This window comes from Equus quagga, chromosome 1 (genome assembly GCF_021613505.1).
Source record: "Equus quagga isolate Etosha38 chromosome 1, UCLA_HA_Equagga_1.0, whole genome shotgun sequence".
Lineage (NCBI taxonomy): Eukaryota > Metazoa > Chordata > Mammalia > Perissodactyla > Equidae > Equus > Equus quagga.
Genome location: NC_060267.1, coordinates 39,248,407 through 39,259,044, shown reverse-complemented (window position 1 = coordinate 39,259,044; position 10,638 = coordinate 39,248,407). Strand labels below are relative to the sequence as shown.

Below are 10,638 nucleotides of genomic sequence, written 5' to 3'. Positions count from 1 at the left end.
GTGTGTCCCAATCAATGAAAAATTTGTAGCTCAAAAGGACTACAAAACAACAAGAGCCCAGATCCTTTTTCTCCCTCTCTCCCCCAAGATAGAGAATTTACAATCTGAAATCAGGGATGTATAAAACCTATTACTAACGAGGCAGAAAGAAAACACTCAGAATCTTGAGAAAAAAATAACTGGAGATGAAATAGTCCTTACTTTCATGTATAACTTTAAGCATATTCCTGGAAATAGGAGGAAGACAAAAAATTGCAGCACTGAAATTATAAGGAAATCAAACATAAAATTAAAATATACTAAACAAATAAGATAATGAGGAAAAGATTGATGATACTACTTTCAGAAATGCCAGATAGACTATTTTGTTAAGAATAACTGGAAAATCCAGGGAACTGTATGAACAAAATATGTTTGAAAGTAAGGGAGAGCTAATGAGGCATAAGAGAATTATGGGACCAAGATCCTGGAGAAGGAAATTCAGAGAGCTGAGCCCAGCATTGGGGAATGCTTCTCCCTCACCCCATAGTATTGATGGATGCCAGAAAGGACAGCTGAGAGACTAAGCAGAGACTTGACAGTCTTTGTGGTTAGTGTGACAATGATTAGAGCCCAAGTCCACTAAGAGGGAACCCTGTTGAATGTCCTCCAAACTTTGAGTTAGGACCCTAAAGAGCTATACCATTAGACTAAGGCTAAATCAGAAATACAGCAATTTGCATAGAGAATGAAGCCCAGCTTTTAATAATTTCAATTCTTGATTAGATTAATGTGATTAGGTACTGCTGTTATCTGTAGCTGTATGCCTGAGGCAATGCAAAATCCTCTCTGGAGGAAGAGAACATTCTAAACCTTAAATAATTTTTACATTACTTTTCATATATAATGTCAGAAACTCAATCGCAAATAACTGTGTTAGACACACAGGAGGCAAGACAATGTGACTGAAAACCAAGAGAAGCCAGAGACAACAGCAATCGTCTCACAGGAGATTCATATAATGGTGTTAATACACATATTTTAAAGTAACTGTGCTAGTTATGCTTAAAAGAAATAAAAGACAAGATCAAGAACTTTGACAGAAAGCTGGAAAATATAAAAAGAGAACAAAATAGAAATTCTTGAAATGAAAAAAGAATAACTGAATAAAGAACTTTATGGATGGATTTAATGGCAACTTAGTCATGGCTGATGAGAGAATTAGTGAACTGGAAGATGTCAGAAGAAACTATCCAGAATGATGTACAGAAAAAAAATAAAAGATATATAAGAACAAAAGATGAATAAGAGATACAATGAGAAGATATAACATGAACATTCTCTTTCTCTTTTCCATCCCAATATTACACACAATTTGTCCTGCTGCTGGGAACTTATCCTAGGACAAAGCTTATCCCAGGACAAAACTTATCCTAGGACAAAACTTATCCTTGGACAAAAGATTAGAGAATGCTTCCCCAACATAATTGAAAGAATTGCCTAGTAAGAACTAGGTTAGTTAACATCTGTGTTAAACCATTGTTTTAATAGGCCACCCATTAGATTAGAGTGGTAAATATTTAAAGAAACTTCATAAAAATTAGAGCGGTGTACTTATCATAATATGAGATTCTTTTTCCTTTTAGGTGCACAGGAAAAAACCTCTGCGGAATGAAAGCAAAAGGAACAAAATGACAGATATATATGATAAGTGATTGATTAAAGCCTAATATCAAAAATATTTTTAAAGAAAGCATTTAGCCTTCAATGGAAAAATGGACAATGATTATGGTAGTAGAGAAAGATTGCATAAAATAATATAGAAATAGTAATCTAACATTTAAAAATTGGCGAAATGAAAGCAAACTAAGAATAATATAAACAAAAATAAAACCACTCAAGATTGTGACCACCCCCCGTAGCCTAGTGGTTAGGTTTGGCATGCTTTGCTCCGGCAGCCTGGGTTCAGTTCCCAGGTGTGGACCTACACCACTTGTCAGGGGCCATGCTGTGGTGGGGCTCACATACAAAATAGAGGAAGATTGGCATAGATGTTAGCTTGAGGTGAATCTTCTTCAGCAAAAAGCAAATAAAATAAAAATTCAATATCTATAAGACTTTGGAGAAACTGACAAATCACTGTTTCCTGGAGGCACTATAAATTGGCTTAATCTTTTTGAAGAACAATTTGGTAGTAAATAATAAGCCACAGAAATTTTAGACTTTATTTCCCCAGTAATCATAAATCTGAGAATTTGTTCTTCAGAAATAAGTCCAATGAATAAGTGAACTATGTTTAGAGAGATTATCTTAACCTCTCTATTTATTATAGAAATAAACCATGCCAAAAAAGGGAAAATTAAGCAATTTGTATTCTGTTAACTTAATGGAATATTTTGCAATGATTAGAAATGATGGTTATGAAAACTGTGTGTGTATATATACACACACATACATATATGAATTTTGTATATATATGAAAAAATTTTAAGTAAAAAAATTAAAAGATAATTTTTATCAATAAAGATTAAGTTTATGTAAAAACAATATCTACATTTTGAAAAGATCATAGAAATGTAAACAGTAGGGCTTACATAAGTTGGTTGTCAGGATAATTTCTTGAAAGAAATTTTTATAATAAAACTGTCGTTAAAAACTTATTCCTTTATATTAATGCATATTTAAAGAAATAAGTTGGAGACATTTTCTTCCTGAGAAGAACCAATAGATCCTATGATGTCATTAGATATGATAGTATCTTAAATAGCTATCCAAATGGTTAACAAAGCCTAAAATGCTTTTATTTAATTCTTCTCCCTTTTGTTTAATCCATACACATTTCAAAGAAAAGTTCATCCAAACATCAGATTTAATCTTTTAGTTCATAACAACGCTGACTTGGAAGATTGAGTGTTCTGTGTCCAAATGTCTTGTTTATTAGTATTCAGTGTTCTCATGCTTTGCTGAGAAAAATCACAATGAAACTTTAAGTTATAGTTGAGAAACCATGCCCCTTATCATGGTGATAAAAATGTTGTGACATATTGTAAAGGCGCAATGTTCTAGTTACAAGTTTATTGAATTTTTATGAAGAGAAAAGGTATAGAGAAAGTTGTATAAGTAGGTCTGATGTGAATAGAGAGTCCAAAATCTGGAAACCAAGAAAGATAGAAGTTATAGAACACAACTCACAAAAGCCAATGGAGAATGAAGGAGGAGGTCTTTCAAGATCATGTAAAGCGGTGAACTGAGACTTAATTTTGGCTTAATTGGCAATTAACACAGAATATTTACTGTTTTTCCAAGACAAGGGGCCAAGGCAAAAAATGCAATTTGTTCAAAGGCCATAGTCTTTTTACTCTGCTGCAAATAACGGTCATATGATTATGAAAAATAGATATATCATCCTTTTAAACATTTACATTTTTCCTCAAAATTTTGATATTTTGGCTGGCATCACTGAACAAGTAAATTGAATACTTGTATAATATGACACATGGTATCATTTAAACTGAAAATATTGAATTTTGTTAGGTTTGTTTAAGAACTTGCAGTGGTAATACAGTGAAAAGGTCACTTTTTCCCCTTTTATGTCATGTTTGTTCAACACTTAGGATAAAATCACACTTTGGTTGCCAAATGCTTTTTCTCCAGAGATTTTAATGTGTATTCATTGTAAAAGACAACCGTTCAATTTAAAAGACTACAGATCCTATGGCTTATGCTTCCAAAGAACAAGACAGTTATCAGAGCATTCAACGATGAGCAGATGAGGTCATGCTTGAGAATGAATCATCAACAAGTTTTGAAAAAAGAATACCTGTTTCAGGGTCTTTCAAAGGGTAAGAGAGTGATCGTTTAGACACTTCCATTTTGGGTAGCTTTAATTTGGATTCCATTCACAGTATAGCTGTTCTAAGCCTTCACTTCCCGTAAGCGTTTTTCTCACCTTGAGTAGTAACATATGGTCTCCAGATCTCCTTGCGACCTGAAAAATGACTATGAACAACAGCCAAATCTTTCCTGTTCTTCATAAAATATTTTTTAGTGAATATTTTTTCTCCTCCATCAGTGTTTTCTCTTTTGAAGTTTTATATGAAGAGAGACATTCTCTAAATCATTCATCTGGATAAAGTTATCAAATATGGCTTCATACATACCGCATAGTCATTCAAAATGTCTTCTCAGAAACTCTACATTGATATCTAAGAAATTGCTGCCACGATCTTTTTCAAAAGACTAAGACAGCATTTTCTATCACGTTCAAGAGTAATTCTGAAATGTAATTGTGATATAGAGAACAACACAGATCTGTTCAATAATTTTGCTTGAAGGCCTCCACAGATTGGTAAGGTAATAGAGATGGGTCTAGAATTGTCTCTTCATGAACTCACTCTGTGGCCTACATTTTGTCTCCTGGAGTGAAAAACACCTTGGTCTAAAACAGATGATCTTGGGGCCAGCCCGGTGGCATGGTGGTTAAGTTCACGCGCTCCACTTTGGAGGCCTGGGGTTCACAGGTTCGGATCCTGGTGGCGAACCTAGCACTGCTCATCAGACCATGCTATGGCAGTGTCTCACATAAAATAGAGGAAGATTAGCACAGATGTTACCTCAGCAACAATCTTCCTCAAGCAAAAAGGGGAAGATTGGTAGTAGAAGATTAGCTCAGGGCCTATCTTCCTCACACACACACACACTCACACACGCACACACAAAATGCTATAAAATAGATGATCTTAACGGTGTTTCCAGTCGTATGCCCTGACTTCATTTTCTACACTGTCATCAAGTACTATGTTCATACTTTTTGCCACCTGAGATTTCATTTATTGCTGCAGAACAAACCACCTTAGTGGCTTAAAAAAAACCAAACATTTTATCACTTGTGATTCTTTGGCTTGACTAAGATCAGCTGGGGTGATTCTTCTGCTCCATGTGATGGTGGCTGCGTCTATAGGCATCTAAAGGCCCAAATGGGCTAGATTATCCAAGATGTCTTCTCCTTTGATGCTACCTGTTGGCGTGGAGCTCAGCTGGGTTTGTGGACCTTGATTCTCCTCAATTTGGCCTCTCCATGTATTTGAGCTTTTTACATCATGTTTCTTGTGTTTCAACTAAAGAAAGTACGAGTAGCCAGTTCTTTTCAGATTTGGGCTTGTAAGTCCCCAAACATCACCTCTCCATGTTCTACAGGTACAAACAGATCGGCCCAGATTCAGTGGGAGGGGAAATTTTGTGCTGCCTCTTGGAGAGATGTGACATATACACCCAGGGATGGAAGGAATTGATGGTGGCCATATTTGGAAATTATCTACCACCGTCAACCCTCTGGAACAAAAATTCACATCTCTCCCACATACAGATACAGTCAGCCCTCCCTCAAAGTTCTCATCTTACTACAGCATGGGTTCAAATTTTAGTGTTTCTTTATCTAAGATTAGGTTCAGGTATGTTATGGACTGAATGTTTGTGTGACCCCCAAGTTTCTATGTTGAAATCTAACCTCTGATGTGATGGTATTTGGAGGTGGGGCATTTGGGAGGTAATTAAGTTGTGAGGCTGGAGCCCTCATGAATGGGATTAGTGCCTTCATAAGAAGAGGTCAGAGAGCTACCTCACTCTCCTTCTGCCGTATGAGGATACAGTGAGAAATCAGCCCTCTGCAACCCAGAAGAGGGCGCTCACCAGACTCCCACCCTGCTGGCACCATGATCTTGGACTTTCAGCCTCTGGAACTGTAAGAAAGAAGCTTCTGTTGTTGATAAACCACTTAATTTATGGTATTTTGTTAAAGGATTCTGAGCCAAGACAAACTGTGGCTGGATTCTTTGGTGTGGTTCCTTAGGAGCAGAGCCCTGTAAACAAAAAAGACAAGTTTTCTGACACTCCCATATCCAGTATATAATGATGGAAGAGGAAGGAAAGGTTAGCCAAAGGGGCAACTGTGTTCAAAAAGGGGGAAGGAAGGAGGCATTGCAGGTATTAGGGAATCCACCGAAATTTTGAAATCAGGCTGGGCACACGTCACCATTTCTGTTGACTCTAGGAACACAAAATGTTCTTTAATTAGAGCTGAGTCCTGCTCCTTGAAAGTGGTTCTCTGTGGTTCTTGGTTCTGCCTTCTGGGTTCTGGGTCAACCCCCTGAGGCATACTTCCTTTTCCATAAGAAATGGCATATGTCTGCAACTGAGTAGCATTCTCAGCTTGATTTCTGCCGAGAGGCCTCTTTTCATATTGAACTGTCTTTGACCCATTGAGTCCAAGCTTTTAAAAACTTTATAGGCTTCCTACGGACTTCCTACATAACTTGTGCTCCTACATAACTTGGGTATCAAGTTGTGATCTGGTCCTTTAGATGAAAACCACACTTAGAAATCCCCTCCGACCTTACTGAGACACAGGGTGTTGTGGAAGCAATGGTCTTAAGATTCTCAGTAGTCCTTTGCTCCATCTGAGGCGATGTATAGGGCACCAACTTAAATATTTCTGACGCTTAACAAAGGGTCTCACTCTTAAGGCTACACTCTTAATCTGAATTTTACCCTGAGATTGCATTTTACTGGCAATATTATTATCATCTCCATTTTACAGAAGAGGAAATTGAGATTTAGAAGGTTAAATGACTTCCAAATATGCATACTGCTAATTTCCTCCCTTCCTGAAATTCAAAATCTAATGGGGGAACCAGAAATATATATATAAGAAAATAGAAAAATAAGGAAGACTCTAACACTAATACAAGTTCAAAATGCTGAAGAGTCTGAGGGAGAAAGCAGATCAGACAGACTTCCTGGAAAAAGTGTCATTGGACTTGGACAAACGTGAAGAGGGAGAGAGGCATTTAAGGCAGAGAAAGCAGAAGGGAGAGGACCGAACATGATGAGAAAGTCTGTTACTGGATGGTAGGAGGCCTTTCTGGGGTAGATAGTGGTGACGGTGATGATAGAGAAGTATAGTGAGAGATATGACTGGAAATGCAGGGTTGGGTGAATTTTGGAAGATTTGAAATCCTAGACTTTGGATTTAATTGAACAAGAATCCAGGCTTTTTCAGCATGATTTGCTGGTTCTACTTGTCTACATAATCATTTACACATCTTTGTATTTCCATTCTCCGGGAGATTGTTGTTCTTTTGTATTTCAAGCTGAATAACATAGAGGAAAATTTAACATGGAAGCTGTGTGACGTCGTAGCTGAGAGCTTGGATTTTAGAGTCAGGCAGAACTGGATTAAGACCAACTCTCCATCTACCATTTTTTTCTCTTTGGGCAAGTGTCTTAACTTTTCTAAGCCTCAGTTATTTCACCTTTAATGGGAATAACCATCTCAGAAGGTTGCTGTGAATATCAAATGAGATACTATATATAAACCACTTAGTACAGATTAGGGCATATGGTAAATTATCAGCAAGTATTGTTATAAATAATTATTATTGACATTTAAAAATTACTATTATGGACTGAATTGTGTCCCCCAAAATTCATATGTTGAAGTGTTAACCACCAATGTGACTGCATTTGGAGAAAGAGCCTTTAAGTAGGTAATTAAGGTTAAATGAGGTCAGAAAGGTTGGGGCCCTAATCCAACAGGACTGATGTCATTAAAAGGAGAGAAAGAGATACCAGAGACTTCTCTTTCTCTGCACCTGCTCACAGAGGAAAGGCCATGTGAGGGCACAGGGAGAAAGTGGCCATCTACAGGCCAGAAGGAGAGGCCGCACCAAAAACCAACCCTGCCAGCACCTTGATCGTGGACTGCCAGCCTCCAGAACTGTGAGAAGATAAATTTCTGTTGTTTAAGTCACCCAGTCTGTGGTATTTTGTTACGCAAGCCCTAGCAAACTAATATATCATTTAATGAAAACGAAATCAACAATAATAAACAAAAAATTAAAAATCTTATTTTTTTGTATGCCAACAGTGTCAATATCATAGAACTTTCCTTTTAGCAAGAGAGTGAAGACTTTTTTCCAGCAGCCTAGACAATGATAGTTGAAACACAAATATTTAGTTGCAGCTTTATAAATTCTTCATAAGATCAGTTGATGAGTTGGCTGTCTATCTGAGGGGACTCGGTCACATGTCTTTTATCCTCCAGCAAAATATCCAGGTTTGTTCACTTGGTGGCAGAGTCCAGGAACAGCACAGGGCAAACACCAGTGTGAAAGTGCTTTTTTAAGCTTCTGCTTGCATCACATTGGCCAAAGTGTCACATGACCCACCCAGACTCAAGAGTGAAGACAATTCTACCATGGAGGCTGGAGGGGAAGAGTTTGAGGCCACTTTTGCAATTTATCACATCTTTGATGCTGCCTACAGAGCAAGAGCTCCTAAAATCTAAGCTGAATTACGTGCGTCCAATGGTCACAGAGCTATGTAAATCCCATCAGGTCTTACTAGAACTGCATATTGTTATGAATCTTATTTGAAGCCTGTCCTCAAATTCTCTTTTTACCTGTCACTAATGCTGCAAATACTTGCTTGATCCTATTTCTGGTTTGTTCGGGGACTGGTAGGAAAGACCTTGAATCAACTTCCAAAAAATCGTTATTTGTTATTACTCGTGGGAATGAGATGCTAGTTTCACCAGTAAAGATTTTAGTAGAATCATGAACATTCAGGGACTCCTAGAGCTGATATATTGTCCAGTTTTATGGACAACAGAACACTCTTTTGGTTTTCTTTATTAAGAAGAAAGTCAGCTGGTTCTTTTGGTTTCAGGCATTTCAATATAACACCATAGAGTTCCAGAATGCTGTCTTCTCCTGTGTTCAATGGATGGGGGCGTAGATGGGCTCTCTGCCAGGAAATAATAAATTCAGTTCCAAGAATCCTCTTCCTTCCAATTCCAGGGTAACCAAGGCCTTCCTGGTTATCTGTGCAGGTGACCTGCATTTTGAGGGATTTTAAGACCTTAGGGGATTAATCCTCTCCTTTGAGTCTGGTGCATTCTCTGAGGGCAACAAATGGTCTAAATTTGGTCATTGAGTCACTGAACTTGCTGGAATTATTGGATTTTGGATTATACAGCGTGTAGAAAGAAACTTCTTGAAGCAAATAGTTTGTAAGCCTAGAATCTTTTTTTTCCTCCTTCTAAAAGCTTTATTGTTTCCATCTGGTCCACAGACTGAGCAAGGGCTCCAGCTGCCTAGTGGCTGCAGGGAGAGGCTCAGGTAGAAGCTCTGACACCACAGGGAATGCCAGCAGGGCCCCTCAAAGGCCGCTGGGTTCAGAGGCTCCTACTCATGTTTGAAGGTGAGTCTTTCCAAGACAGACTTGCTGGGGCCAGCCTGGGGGCTGGCCACCCTGAGGAGGTGAGTCAGGTGGTCGCCACCTTCTCCATGAGTTTCACCTTCTCACCTAGGAAGTGGCTCTCCAGAAAGCCACAGAGATGGGCGTCTGTGCGAGTGGAACCCAAGGCATGCAGCTCCAAAAGGGCCTGGTTCTGGTTCTTCTCCACGACCATGGTGGCTTCCAGGGCGTCCAGGGTTTTACCCCAATCATCTTGGGATGGCTTCTGTGCGTCCTGGAAGAGAGCGCAGCTACTGTGCTGGTTTTGGATCAAGAGATGCTCGGTCAACTTGCGGAAGAAGTGGCCCAAACTCTCCAGAGTTACAATGCCATGGTGGAAATATAAGCTTAGAGAGAGGTAGGTGCAGGAGGCCCGCAGATGAACGCCCACCAGGCGGTGGACGGTGGCCTCTACCTCGGTGGAACCATTGTAATGAATCTGTGAGCTCACGGTTGATGGGCAATAAGTAGCTAAGCACAGAAAAATGGTGTGGGCTGCTCCCGGAAGCAGGAAGACAGAGAAGATGGTCCTGGAGGCTGCAACTAGAAAAGAGGTTAGAGGGTTGTGGGAAGCTGGAAGAGGGGCATCCCCCGGTCTTTCCATCCAAACGCTCTTGAAGCAAGAGACAGATCTAGGACCACAGGGCACACTGCCAGCTAGAATCATTTTTGAGAAACTTTCTCAAGACTGACTGATCTCACTTATAGAACAGGAGGTATTATATATATACATCCAACCATGTATATTTGGATAGCTTTCTGTTCTCTCCAGTTGTAGAAGATATACTCTTAACTATCTAATTTAATCGTTTCTTAAACACTTTCAGAAACTATTTCTGCAGTGACTTTCAGAATAGCCTGATGTAGTAAACACTTATTCTTTCACCTGCTGTGAAAAGTGCTTCCACCTGCTTTTGGAGAATTGTTAATGCTTCCCTAAGTCAAATATGTGGTTTGGTGAGACTGAATTTCTTTACCATGGGATCAGCATACCCCATTTTCCTAGCCAGAGTGCTTTATCAGGGATGGGAGAAATTAGTTGGGCCAAACAGAGACTTTCCCCAGCTTATATGTAATGAGAGGGGCATGAGCTCACTTTTTTCTATGGTCGAATAAGGATACTGCTGGATTACCGGTGTACAGCCCACATAATATCTAGAAACAATAATCTTTGTGCTGTTTGCTCCCCACTTCCTTGTGTTACTTCCCCATGTTACTCAGAGGCTTCTTTATTGCCTTGAGAAGAAAAAAGCAAGAAATAATGAATCTTAGGGGTTTTTTTTCTTATTTTCTCCAAACTGGGTTTTGAGAATCAAAAAAGAGGACCTGAAGGAATCTAGACACAGAATTTTTACTATAGATATA

The 10,638-nt window shown here is 38.8% G+C and overlaps 1 pseudogene; it reads right to left on the bottom strand.

Moving 5' to 3' along the window:
* Positions 1-9,221: 9,221 nt before the first annotated feature.
* Positions 9,222-9,940, bottom strand: LOC124240987 (ferritin light chain-like; annotated as a pseudogene).
* Between the last annotated feature and the right edge of the window lie 698 nt (positions 9,941-10,638).